Source organism: Schistocerca gregaria, chromosome 2, assembly GCF_023897955.1.
Source record: "Schistocerca gregaria isolate iqSchGreg1 chromosome 2, iqSchGreg1.2, whole genome shotgun sequence".
NCBI lineage: Eukaryota > Metazoa > Arthropoda > Insecta > Orthoptera > Acrididae > Schistocerca > Schistocerca gregaria.
Genome location: NC_064921.1, coordinates 467,856,955 through 467,869,879, shown reverse-complemented (window position 1 = coordinate 467,869,879; position 12,925 = coordinate 467,856,955). Strand labels below are relative to the sequence as shown.

General features: G+C 47.3%; 1 protein-coding gene across 1 annotated transcript in view; it reads left to right on the top strand.

The window, feature by feature from the left end:
* The window catches only part of LOC126326208 (von Willebrand factor C and EGF domain-containing protein-like), a 147,147-nt gene that overhangs the window by 45,420 nt on the left and 88,802 nt on the right, over positions 1-12,925 (top strand). The window lies entirely within an intron of this gene.

Sequence of the window (12,925 nt, the reverse complement as noted above, 5' to 3'; positions counted from 1 at the left end):
GACGACGCTTCATCCAGTCCCAAACATGCTCAATGGGGGACAGATCCGGAGATCTTGCTGGCCAGGGTAGTTGACTTACACCTTCTAGAGCACGTTGGGTGGCACGGGATACATGCGGACGTGCATTGTCCTGTTGGAACAGCAAGTTCCCTTGCCGGTCTAGGAATGGTAGAACGATGGGTTCGATGACGGTTTGGATGTACCGTGCACTATTCAGTGTCCCCTCGACGATCACCAGAGGTGTATGGCCAGTGTAAGAGATCGCTCCCCACACCATGATGCCGGGTGTTGGCCCTGTGTGCCTCGGTCGTATGCAGTCCTGATTGTGGCGCTCACCTGCACGGCGCCAAACACGCATACGACCATCATTGGCACCAAGGCAGAAACGACTCTCATCGCTGAAGACGACACGTCTCCATTCGTCCCTCCATTCACGCCTGTCGCGACACCACTGGAGGCGGGCTGCACGATGTTGGGGCGTGAGCGGAAGACGGCCTAACGGTGTGCGGGACCGTAGCCCAGCTTCATGGAGACAGTTGCGAATGGTCCTCGCCGATACCCCAGGAGCAACAGTGTCCCTAATTTGTCTGGGAAGTGGCGGTACGGTCCCCTACGGCACTGCGTAGGATCGTACGGTCTTGGCGTGCATCCGTGCGTCGTTGCGGTCCGGTCCCAGGTCGACGGGCACGTGCACCTTCCGCAGACCACTGGCGACAACATCGATGTATTGTGGAGACCTCACGCCCCACGTGTTGAGCAATTCGGCGGTACGTCCACCCGGCCTCCCGCATGCCCACTATACGCCCTAGCTCAAAGTCGGTCAACTGCACATACGGTTCACGTCCACGCTGTCGCGGCATGCTACCAGTGTTAAAGACTGCGATGGAGCTCCGTATGCCACGGCAAACTGGCTGACACTGACGGCGGCGGTGCACAAATGCTGCGCAGCTAGCGCCATTCGACGGCCAACACCGCGGTTCCTGGTGTGTCCGCTGTGCCGTGCGTGTGATCATTGCTTGTACAGCCCTCTCGCAGTGTCCGGAGCAAGTTTGGTGGGTCTGACACACCGGTGTCAATGTGTTCTTTTTTCCATTTCCAGGAGTGTATATTGTGAAAGCAATGGTCCCATAACACTCCCCTGTGGCACGCCAGAGGTTACTTTAACGTCTGTAGACGTCTCTCCATTGATAACAACATGCTGTGTTCTGTTTGCTAAAAGCTCTTCAATCCAGCCACACAGCTGGTCTGATATTCCGTAGGCTCTTACTTTATCAGGCGACAGTGCGGAACTGTATCGAACGTCTTTCGGAAGTCAAGGATATAGCATCTACCTGGGAGCCTGTATATGTTGTTTTCTGGCTCTCATCAACAAATAAAGCGACTTGGTTCTCACACGATCGCTGTTTCCGGAATCCATGTTGATTCCTATAGAGTAGATTCTGGGTTTCCAAAAACGACATGATACTCGAGCAAAAAACATGTTCTAAAATTCTACAACAGATCGACGTCAGAGATATAGGTCTATAGTTTTGCCCATCTGCTCGACGACCCTTCTTGAAGACTGGGACTACCTGTGCTCTTTTCCAATCATTTGGAACCTTCCGTTCCTCTAGAGACTTGAGGTACACGGCTGATAGAAGGGCGGCAAGTTCTTTCGCGTATTCTGTGTGCAATAGAATTGGTATCCCGTCAGGTCTAGTGGACTTTCCTCTGTTGAGTGATTCCAGTTGCTTTTCTATTCCTTGGACAATTATTTCGATGTCAGCCATTTTTTCGTTTGTGCGAGGATTTAGAGAAGGAACTGCAGTGCGGTCTTCCTCTGTGAAACAGCTTTGGAAAAAGGTGTTGAGTATTTCACCTTTACGCGTGTCATCCTCTGTTTCAATGCCATCATCATCCCGGAGTGTCTGGATATGCTTTTTCGAGCCACTTACTGATTTAACGTAAGACCAGAACTTCCTACAATTTTCTGTATAGTCGGTACATAGAATTTTACTTTAACGAATTCACTGAACGCTTCGCGCATAGCCCTCCTTACGCTAACTTTGACATTGTTTAGCTTCTGTTTGTCTGAGAGGTTTTGGATGCGTTTAAACTTGGATTGAAGCTCTCTTTGCGTTCGCAGTAGTTTCCTAACTTTGTTGTTGAACCACGGTGGGTTTTTCCGTTCCTCACAGTTTTACTTGACACGTACCTGTCTAAAACGCATTTTACGATTGCCTTGAACTTTTTCCATAAACACTCAACATTGTCAGCGTCGGAACAGAAATTTTCGTTTTGATCTGTTAGGTAGTCTGAACTCTGCCTTCTATTACTCTTGCTAAACAGATAAACCTTCCTCCCTTTTTTTTATATTCCTATTAACTACCATATTCAGGGATGCTGCAGCGGCCTTACGATCACTGATTCCCTGTTCTGCACATACAGAGTCGAAAAGTTAGGGTCTGTTTGTTATCAGTAGGTCCAAGATGTTGCTCGAGGTAATTTTCGGATAGTACACTCAGTATGTCACTCGATGCTCTGTCCCTACCACCTGTCCTAAACATCTGAGTGTCCCAGTCTATATCTGGTAAATTGAAATCTCCACCTAAGACTATAAAATGCTGAGAAAATTTATGTGAAATGTATTCCAAATTTTTACTCAGTTGTTCTGCCACTAATGCTGCTGAGTCGGGAGGTTGGTAAAAGGAGCCAACTATTAACCTAGCTCGGTTGTTGAGAGTAACCTCCACCCATAATAATTCACAGGAACTATCCACTTCTACTTTACTACAGGATAAACTACTACTAACAGCGACAAACACGCCACCACCGGTTGCATGCAATCTATCCTTTCTAAACACCGTCTGTGCCTTTGTAAAAATTTCGGCAGAATTTATTTCTGGCTTCAGCCAGCTTTCTGTACCTATAACGATTTCAGCTTCGGTGCTTTCTATCAGCGCTTGAAGTTCCGGTACTTTACCAATGCAGCTTCGACAGTTTACAATTACAATACCGATTGCCTCTTGGTCCCGGCATGTCGTGACTTTGCCCCGCACCCGCACGCCACACAACCTCTGCTACCCGTGTAGCCGCTTGGTGCGTGTAGTGGACTCCTGACCTATCCAGCGGAACCCGAAACCCGACCACCCTATGGCGCAAGTCGAGGAATCTGCAGTCCACACGGTCGCAGAACCGTCCGAGCCTCTGATTAAGACCCTTCACTCGGCTCTGTACCAAAGGTCCGCAGTCAGTCCTGTTGACGATGCTGCAGATGGTGAGCTCTGCTTTCATCCCGCTAGCGAGACTGGCAGTCTTCACCAAATAGGATAGCCGCCGGAAGCCAGAGAGGATTTCCTCCGATCCATAGCGACACACATCATTGGTGCCGACATGAGCGACCACCTGCAAATGGGTGTACCCTGTACCCTTCATGGCATCCGGAAGGACCCTTTCCACATCTGGAATGACTCCCCCCCGGTATGCACACGGAGTGCACATTGGTTTCCTTCCGCTCTCTTGCTGCCATATCCCTAAGGGGGCCCATCACGCGCCTGACGTTGGAGCTCCCAACTACCAGTAAGCCCACCCTCTGCGACCGCCCGGATCTTGCAGACTGAGGGGCAACCTCTGGAACAGGGCAAGCAGCCATGTCCGGCCGAAGATCAGTATCAGCCTGAGACAGAGCCTGAAACCGGTTCGTCAGACAAACTGGAGAGGCCTTCCGTTCAGCCCTCCGGAATGTCTTTTACCCCCTGCCACACCTCGAGGCGACCTCCCTCTCTACCACAGGTGAGGGATCAGCCTCAATGTGGGCAGTATCCTGGGCAGCCACAGTTGTAGTCCGATCGGGGGATGCGTGGGACGAGCTGGCCGTCCCCAACAAACCCCCGTCCGGACCCCCACAGTTACGCCCATTGGCAACAGCCTCAAGCTGTGTGACCGAAGCCAACACTGCCTGAAGCTGGGAGCGAAGGGATGCCAACTCAGCCTGCATCCGAACGCAGCAGTTGCAGTCCCTATCCATGCTAAAAACTGTTGTGCAAAGAGCGTCTGAACTAATCTACAGAGAGCACAAACAATTCGACACAAAATTTAAACGGTTATTAAAATACAAGACTGCCTAGTAAATGCAATAATGCTGCTACTTGCGCACTGCTGACACACTGCTCGGCGGCGGAAGGAGACTACGTGATTTTACACGATTCAGGTACTAAAACGCGATGCTACAACTCTCAAATACTATAATACGCCCGAAATTTATGAATTAAACAATGCAAGTACCAAAAACACGCAAAGAAATTAAGAATTGAACTATGTAACAAATAAGTGAGCTAAGAGTATATGACTTGCTGCTGGCAGCTGCTTATCCAACGGCGGCAGGGGGCTTTCGAGGTCGGCTGCTCCTTTTTCTCCCAAGAAAACGGGGTACCCCAGGGCTCTGTGATAAGTGTTATACTGTTTCCCATTATGAATTATCTCCTTCCTGATGTCTCGGGTTCCCTATTTGTGGACGATTTTGCGATCTACTACAGCTCTCTACGGACCTGCCTTCTTGAACGTCTGCAAGGATGTCTCGATCGCCTCTACTCCTGGAGCATCGAAACCGGCTTTCGCTTTTCTCCCAGTAAGACCGTTTGTATTAATTTTTGGCGTCGTACGGACTTCCTACCACCTTCCTTAGATCTAGGACCTGTCAACCTTCCGTATTCGGACGTCGTTAAATTCTTGGGTCTTATGTTTGACAGGAAACTATGCTGGTCCTCCCACTTTTCCTATCTTTCGGCTCGCTGTCTGCGATCCCTCAACACCCTCTGTGTTCTGAATGGTACCTCCTGGGGAGCGGACCGAGTGGTCCTTCGCCGCCTCTATCGCGCCTTAGTGCGATCGAAATTGGACTGTGGAAGCATAGTTTACACCTCCGCTCGGCCGTCTATTCTTCGTCGTCTCGACTCTATCCACCACCGTGGATTACGTTTAGTGTCTGGAGCTTTTTACACCAGCCCTGTGGAAAACCTTTGTGCTGAGACTGCTGAACCCCCGCTGTCCAATCGGCGAACTGTCCTTCTGAGTCGTTATGCTAGCCATCTGTCTTCCATGCCTGCAAATCCGGCCCATGACATTTTTTTCGACGCCCCCTTGGATTTAGGGCATGCAGGCCGCCCTTCCTCTCTACTACCACCGAGAGTCCGCTTCCATCAACTGTTCCATTCTCTTTCCTTCCGTTTTCCTAAAACTTTCTTGACAACTTGGGGTACAGCACCATCATGGCTCCGTCCCCAGACCTCCCTGCTCCGTGACATTTGCTGCTCTATGCGGACAAATGAAGGTTGCCACATTTATTTACACTGATGGCTTAAAAACATCGTTAGGTGTTGTGAGTGCCTATATTGTTGGCGACACCCCAAATCAATTTCGGCTTCCCGACCAGTGTTCGGTTTATACTGCGGAGCTTTACGCTGTTCTCCAGGCTGTCCAATTCATCCGTCGCCATCAGCGGATACAGTATGTTACCTGTTCAGATTCTCTCAGCTCTCTCCTCAGTCTCCAAGCTCCCTACCCTGTCCACCCTCTGGTCCACCGGATTCAGGACTGCTTACACTTGCTCCACTTGCTTCACTTGGGGGGCGTCTCTGTGGCGTTCTTATGGATCCCAGGACACGTTGGTATCTGTGGAAATGAGGCGGCCGATACAGTGGCCAAGGCTGCGGTCTCTCTTCTTCGGCCAGCTATTCGCACGATTCCCTTCGCCGATCTACGGAGTGTTTTATGTCGTCGTGTTGTTCTTTTATGGCACGCACAGTGGTAGACACTTCCCAATAATAAATTGCGGGACGTGAAAGCTCTTCCCTGTGCTTGGACCTCTTCCTCCCGAATGCGTCGTCGGGAGGAGGTAATTTTAACTAGACTCCGGATAGGGCACTGTCTTTTTAGCCATAGACTTTTTTTAAGTGGCGATCCTCCCCACTCTGTTCCCACTGCTCTCAACTGTGGACGGTGAGACACCTTTTACTTGAGTGCCCCTATTTTACTCCGTTACGCGCTCGTCTATAGCTGTCGCCTGATACATCTTCCATTTTAGCAGATGACATGCCATCAGCCGATCACGTTCTCGAGTTTATTAATGCCAGTGAGATGACGTCAGTCATTTGAAGTTCTTTTTGGGGACAACAACCCCCTTCTATAGTGGTTTTTTAACCTTTCCTTCTATTTTTAGTTTCTCCAATTTTTTGAGTTTCGTTCCCATTTCAACCTTTTTTTAAGTCACAGACTGGGCGCTAATGACCGTAGCAGTTTTGCGCCCTAAAACCATAAAAAAAACTCCTGGCCCACATATCATGGGGTGCATACCATGCCACTCTTCCCCATCTTCATCTCGCTTTGGTTTTGTCAAGCCTAGATTATGGTAGTCAGGTTTATGGCTCAGCAGCTCCATCCACTCTGAAACTACTTGACCGTGTTCAACATTATGGGATGTGTCTGGCTATTAGTGCCTTTTGCACAAGTCTTGTCAACAGTCTACTCGCAGAAGTGGGGATTCCCTCTCTACAAATCAATGAAGCCACCTCGTGGTTTCGTACACAGTCACCATTTGACAATTCCCTGACCATCCCATGTACCCCCCTCCTTATCCGTGATGGGTGGGGACCCGGCGGTATGACTGGCTTTAGCATGTTCAGCCCCCATTTAAATCATCGTTCTGTGGTTATCCAATGGAATTGTAATGGATACTATCGGCACCTTCCGGAATTGAAATCCCTTATTTCGTCTTACTCGGCAGCTTGTGTAGTTCTCAAGGAATCTCATTTTACTTATGCTCACTCATCGACCCTCCGTGTGTTCCATGTTTTACGTTGAAATTGGGTCGGACCCCTACGGGCTTCTGGTAGCGTTTGTACGTTGGTCCGTACAGACATTGTTAGCACGTGGATTCCTCTTCAAACTACATTGGAAGCGGTTGCTGCTAGCGTCCACCTGGACTCTTAGGTCACGGTTTGCAATCTTTATCTCCCTCCTGACAGGACTCTTACACCTGCTGCCTTAACTGCCCTTCTTCAGCTACTTCCTCCTCGGGGATTTTAATGCTCATCATCCCTTGTAGGGCAAGCATTTCCATCTAGACGAAGTCTTCTCATAGACCAGTTTATTGCAGACTATGACTAATGCCTTCTTAATTATGGCTCCCCTACTCATTTCAGTGCCAGTCATGGTAACTTTCCTGCCATTGATCTTTCTCTTTCTTCTCCCTCCCTCCTCTCTTCATTAAACTGGTCGCCACACAACGATCTTTGTGATAGCGACCATTTCCCGTTGATTCTCTCCCTCCCTCCCTCCCTCCCACCCTCCCTCCCTTCCTCCCTCCCTCCCTCCCTCCCTCCCTCCCTCCCTCCCTCCCTCCCTCCCTTCCTTCCCGCTCCCCGATGGACAGGTAACCTCATTGGTCTTTCCAACGCGCCGAATGGCCTCTATGCACTGCACAGGTCGTGTTTTCTCCCTTTTTGTCGGGTTGTATTGATGATGTCCTACGTGACGTGTCTGACGAGATTGTTCGCGCTGCTAGCATTGCTGTCCCGCGCTCATCTGGACCATTTTATCGCCGGCAAGTCCCGTGGTGGAGTACGGCCATTGCCATTGCCATCGCCATCCATGTTCGCCGTCGAGCTTTGCAACACGTTAAGAGGCACCCATCCGTAGCCAGCCTTACTAACTTTTAACGCCTTCGCGCTATAGCCCGTTATTTAATCAAACAGAGCAAACGGATATGTTGGGAAAGATTTGTCTCATCCCTTGGTTCTACTGTCCCTCTGTCACGGGTATGGGTTACACTTCGCTCTCTCAAAGATTGCCATCGGCAGTCCACCCCCCCCCCCCCCCACCCTCCCACCTCAGGCCTTCACCTCCCAGATGGCCTTTGTACGGACTCTTTAGCTCTTGCGGAACATCTTGCGACCCATTTTGCAGTGGCATCAGCATCAGCATCAGCCTCCTATCCGGCTGCTTTCCTTCACCAGAAACAGCGGGCCGAAGCTTCCACCTTATGTTTTACCCCTTGTGAGTCAGAATCTTACAATGAACCTTTTACTGAATGGGAATTTCTTTCTGCTCTATCTTCTCATGATACAGCTCCTGGCCCAGACTCCATTCAGAACGAACTGCTCCAACATCTCAGTGCTCCACAACGGCAACATCTTCTTTGGGTGTTTAACCGTATCTGGCTCCAGGGTGACTTCCCTTCTCAGTGGAGGGATAGCATCGTGGTTCCTGTCCTTAAGCCTGGTAAGAATCCCCTATCTGTTGACACCTATCGGCCAATTAGTCTGACCAATGTTGTTTGTAAGTTACTTGAACGGATTGTAGCCTGTCGGCTCAATTGTGTCCTTGAATCTCGGAATCTATTGTCCCCTTACCAGTGTGGCTTCCAAGAGGGATGGTCTCCAATCGGTCATTTACTTCGCTTGGAATCCGCAGTTCGGCAGGCGTTTTCCCAGCGCCGCTATTTGGTTGCAACGTTTTTTGACTTTCGCAAGGCCTATGACACGGCCTGGCGCGGCGCCATCACATCGTACTTACCCTTCACCAGTGGGGCCTTCGGGGCCCACTCCAGATTTTTATCCGCCAGTTCCTGTTCCATCGGTCATTCACAGTTCGAGTTGGTACTGTTTTTAGTTCTCCATGGCCCAGGAGACAGGCATCCCACAGGTTTCTGTCTTGAGTGTCCTTCTTTTCCTCATTGCTATCGATGGTCTTGTGGCCTCTGTCGGTCCTTTGGTAGCCCCTTCCTGTATGTGGATGATTTCTGCATTTGGGTTAGTTCCTTTTCGATGGCCTCTGCAGAGCAGCAGCCCTTGGGAGCTACATGGCGTGCATGGACCCTCTCACACAGGTTTCAGTTCTCTCCTCTAAAATCGCGGGTGGTCCACTTCTGTCGCCGTAATACGATCCCCCCTGATCCAGAGCTGTATCTCGATGCACAACGATTGCCTGTGGTCCCACAGTTCTGTTTCCTGGGTCGTCTTTTCGACAACAAACTCACTTGGCTGCGGCATATCAGACTTCTGAAGGTAGGATGTCTCCGTAAACTCTATGTCCTTCGCTTCCTTGCCCACTCCTCTTGGGATGCGGACAATTCCCTCCTCTTCCGTCTTTATAGTGCTCTAGTTCTGTCTCGCTTCGACAATGGTTGTCAAATTTATGGTTCAGCTGCTCCTTCCACACTGCACGTGCTGGATCCAGTCCACCATTGTGGTATCCGTTCAGCAACCAGTGCATTCCCTACTAGCCCTGTTGATAGTCCCCTGGCTGAAGCTGGGATCCGCCCCCCCCCCCCCCCCGCCTTTCTGTTCGGTGGTACCAGCTTCTGGTGTCTTATGCAATCGCTGTCCATTCCTCTCCCACTCATCCTTCCTATTCTAGCCTCTTGGGGTGGCTACGCACTGTCTAATAAACTTCATGCGATTAAGGTGACACCAGGACCGAGGCGTTCTTCCTTTTGCGTCTCCCGAAAGGACTCGACAACACTGTGTTCTCTCTGCATTGGCCATACCAGGCTGACCCATGGTTTTCTTTTGCATGGTGAGCCATCCCCACTTTTTTTTTATTTATATTTTTTTTTTACAACATGACTGCCCTTTTACATTTTTAGCCTTTTCCCTTTTATTGTTCTGACATTCCTGAGATGTCACACTCGTGGGATGGACCACATTTGCAACAAGGGACTGGTGACCTTACTGTTTGGTCCCTTAAACCCCAAACAACCAACCAACCAACCAACCAACCGTCCTGGAGCAGGGACAGGATGGTTGTGGACGGGGCCCCTCTTTGTGTTTTCTAGGTCTGGGACTAAGACTTGTCCTCCATACAAAGACGACTCTATTGTCAATCAGTTTTCCAGTTTTTAGATTTGGCTTCCCCTTTTATGCCTTCTACTGTGTGAGTTTTACCTTCTTTGTTTTATAGTTTGACTCCTCTCACTGGATCCTTCCACTTTCAGTGGACCCTCTATCTTATGCAACTACCTGTGAATTGCAAGACTGATGACCTTGACTTTAGGTCCCATAAAACCCGTCAATCAATCTGCTGCCACCAGACAGGCTGACTATCACATTGAGGGTTTTAAAGAGCCAACTGACAGTCATATCCCTCTGTTGAAATCCATACAGGATGGGGTAGGACAAACGTGGAAGGGCAAATCCAGAACAGTAGTGTGAATTGAAATTTCAGGAGCAAGGGCTTGCCTTTAGTTTTTCACTGACCTGGTTCCCTTGATTTACCTCATGTGAAATTTCTATTTGTTTTTGTTAACCAAATAATGACCTTTTGGGGGGGGGGGAGGAGGAGGGGGAGGATTTTCCAAATGAATAGCTTATCTATGTTGTAAATGAGTAATGTACAAATCTAAAAATGTATTTCCTTTCTGACCAAAGAGAATAACACTATTGCTTTACCAAATGCATAGATCTCAGTGGAGACTATAGTGAGAAATAAAGGTTTTCTTATTTTCTTTGCAAACAAAAAAGGTATTGTTCTAGGTTTGCAAATTTGTCATTCTTCCATTGTATCTCACCTAGGCGTGTTTATTCAAAAGTGAATGAAACAAACCTAAGTGGAGCATGATTGATGATCAGAATTCTTGATGCCTGAAAGATTTCACTCTCTGGGATAGTGAAAACTACTGAAATGCAGTCATGCTAGAACAGTGTTATAGGATATTCAGCAGCTAATAGGGAAAAAAAAAAATCAGATATTTACGAAGTTGATGTTTGGTATATTTGTAAGTAATATTATAGTCTTCTATCAGGTAGCATTATATTTCCTTGCAATTTTAGTTACTTATGAAGAAATATGTATAAAATATCAATCGTGTTGACAGTGATAGATTCTGTCCAATATTAGAAATGACTGAACCAACTGCAAAACAGGGTTCTTTTATAATGGTGTATGTCTCCTTTAAATAGGGAACAAACAATGGCAACAATAAACATAAACATAAACATCAAGCTTCTGTTCTATTTCTCACTAAACTAAGATTTCACATTCACAAATGGTGAACTTGGTGACTAACAACCATATGATTGCTGTCCAAGTAGTTCTAAATATTGAACTGAGCTGCACATTAGTCTGTTACCATAAACAAATTTCAATGGGGGAAGCTGGAGAGGAAGGTGCGGGCTGCATTATTGGACCCACACCTTGTATGGCAATAAACCACTAATTAGAATAGTTACCTGTTTAGAACTGACAGACAAAAACAGTTTACATAGTAGACACATAGATGAAACAACACACCATCACCAATCTGCAAGTCACGGATTGAAAGAGAAACACCTTCTTGAAAGTACAAGTGATTATAATGGTAGCGCAACCACACTAAGTAGACAGGAGTAACTCTATCTACATTCTGTTTATAAGGAAATATTATGAAGCAGGTTTTTCATTCAAATGTGGATGTTGATTGATTGTAATAAGGTTGTGTTATGCATTATGTAGGAAGGAGAAATGTCTAGCAGCACAAATTGAATTCGGTAGTGGAGGGATCATGGTTTATCAAGACTGCAGTTTATCTTTGTGCAGTATCAATGTTTGCATGGGCCAGGAGTCATAGACTGTCATGTAAATAAGAAATTGATGGGTTCAGTGGGGCCACATTCCACAACATGGAGGTTCTCAGTGACTCCTCAGAACTAGCACCCCAGAGGACAGACATATCATTCATCTGACCATGCAGACAGAACTCTAAATCATTTCACATACTGTCAGTCAGGAAATGGGTCTGCAGCAATAAAACTATATACACAGTGCAGTGACTTCTGAAGTGCCATGGTCTGTCAGCTTGACAACAGTTGTTATGCTTTCCTAAGGGCAACAACAGAGAAAGGTGCCCAGTGATAACACTGGACACAAGAGTTGCTCCCATTTGTCTTTCCATAGGACTCAGTCCTCAAGAGTGCATACCAATGGATGTAGCCATGTGCAGAGTTTCCGAAAAATATGAATGTTGCTGATACATTTGTCGTCATATAGGCAAACCATCTGGTATGATGGTATGTTGTGCTATTGGGTACATATCATAACCACCAATGGTTCACATATCTGGGCAACAGCTATTTTATTTTTAATATGTTACTTCCTGTGGCTGTGACCTGTCTTTGATGTCTCTGTGGCATTAGGTTTCAAAAAGTTAATGTTATGGCCACATGCTATGACATATCTCACTACAGTGTGTGTCAGACTGTTGACCTACTGTGCACATTAACCACTTCTCCCAAATATAGAAACATCTGGTCATGGGTCACTGAGAGACTGGCATCCTAGCACTTGCCTGTCACTACAACTGATGAACTGTGACAGAGTTCAAGCAGTATGGAATGAAATACCCGTGTCCATCATCCCAAATCAATTACAAATTTAATAATGTGTTCTTCCTGATTTGTGGTATAACAGCAGCAAACAAAATTTTGTTATTTACTATCCTTCCTTATGTTGCAGTTTTAACTGCCAACAGTGTATGAAGGGAACTGATTACAGACTTAACATCCAAATCATTTTTGACATTGATATGTATGGATCTTTTCAAAGGAACTTATCCGAAGTGGGAAAGGGAGAAGATTCTAAGGATAACAGCATAATTTGTGATAGATCTACAGTGTGAACAAGAGTGCCACAGAAATGCTCCACAAAATCTCATTTGAGATAAATTGTAAAACCAGTGGTCAGAGGAGACAAGTGACATGTTACTACAATCTATAAACTCATCACATATGAGCACTGGCAGCACAATAAATTTATTTGGGCATGGGTGAAAATGTATAGATACTCATGAACAACTTATACATGCTGACCAATAAATAGACTAAGTTTCATATCAGCACACACTCCGCTGGTGAGTGAAAATCTCATTCTGGAAACATCCCCCAGGCTGTGGCTAAGCCATGTCTCCGCAATATCC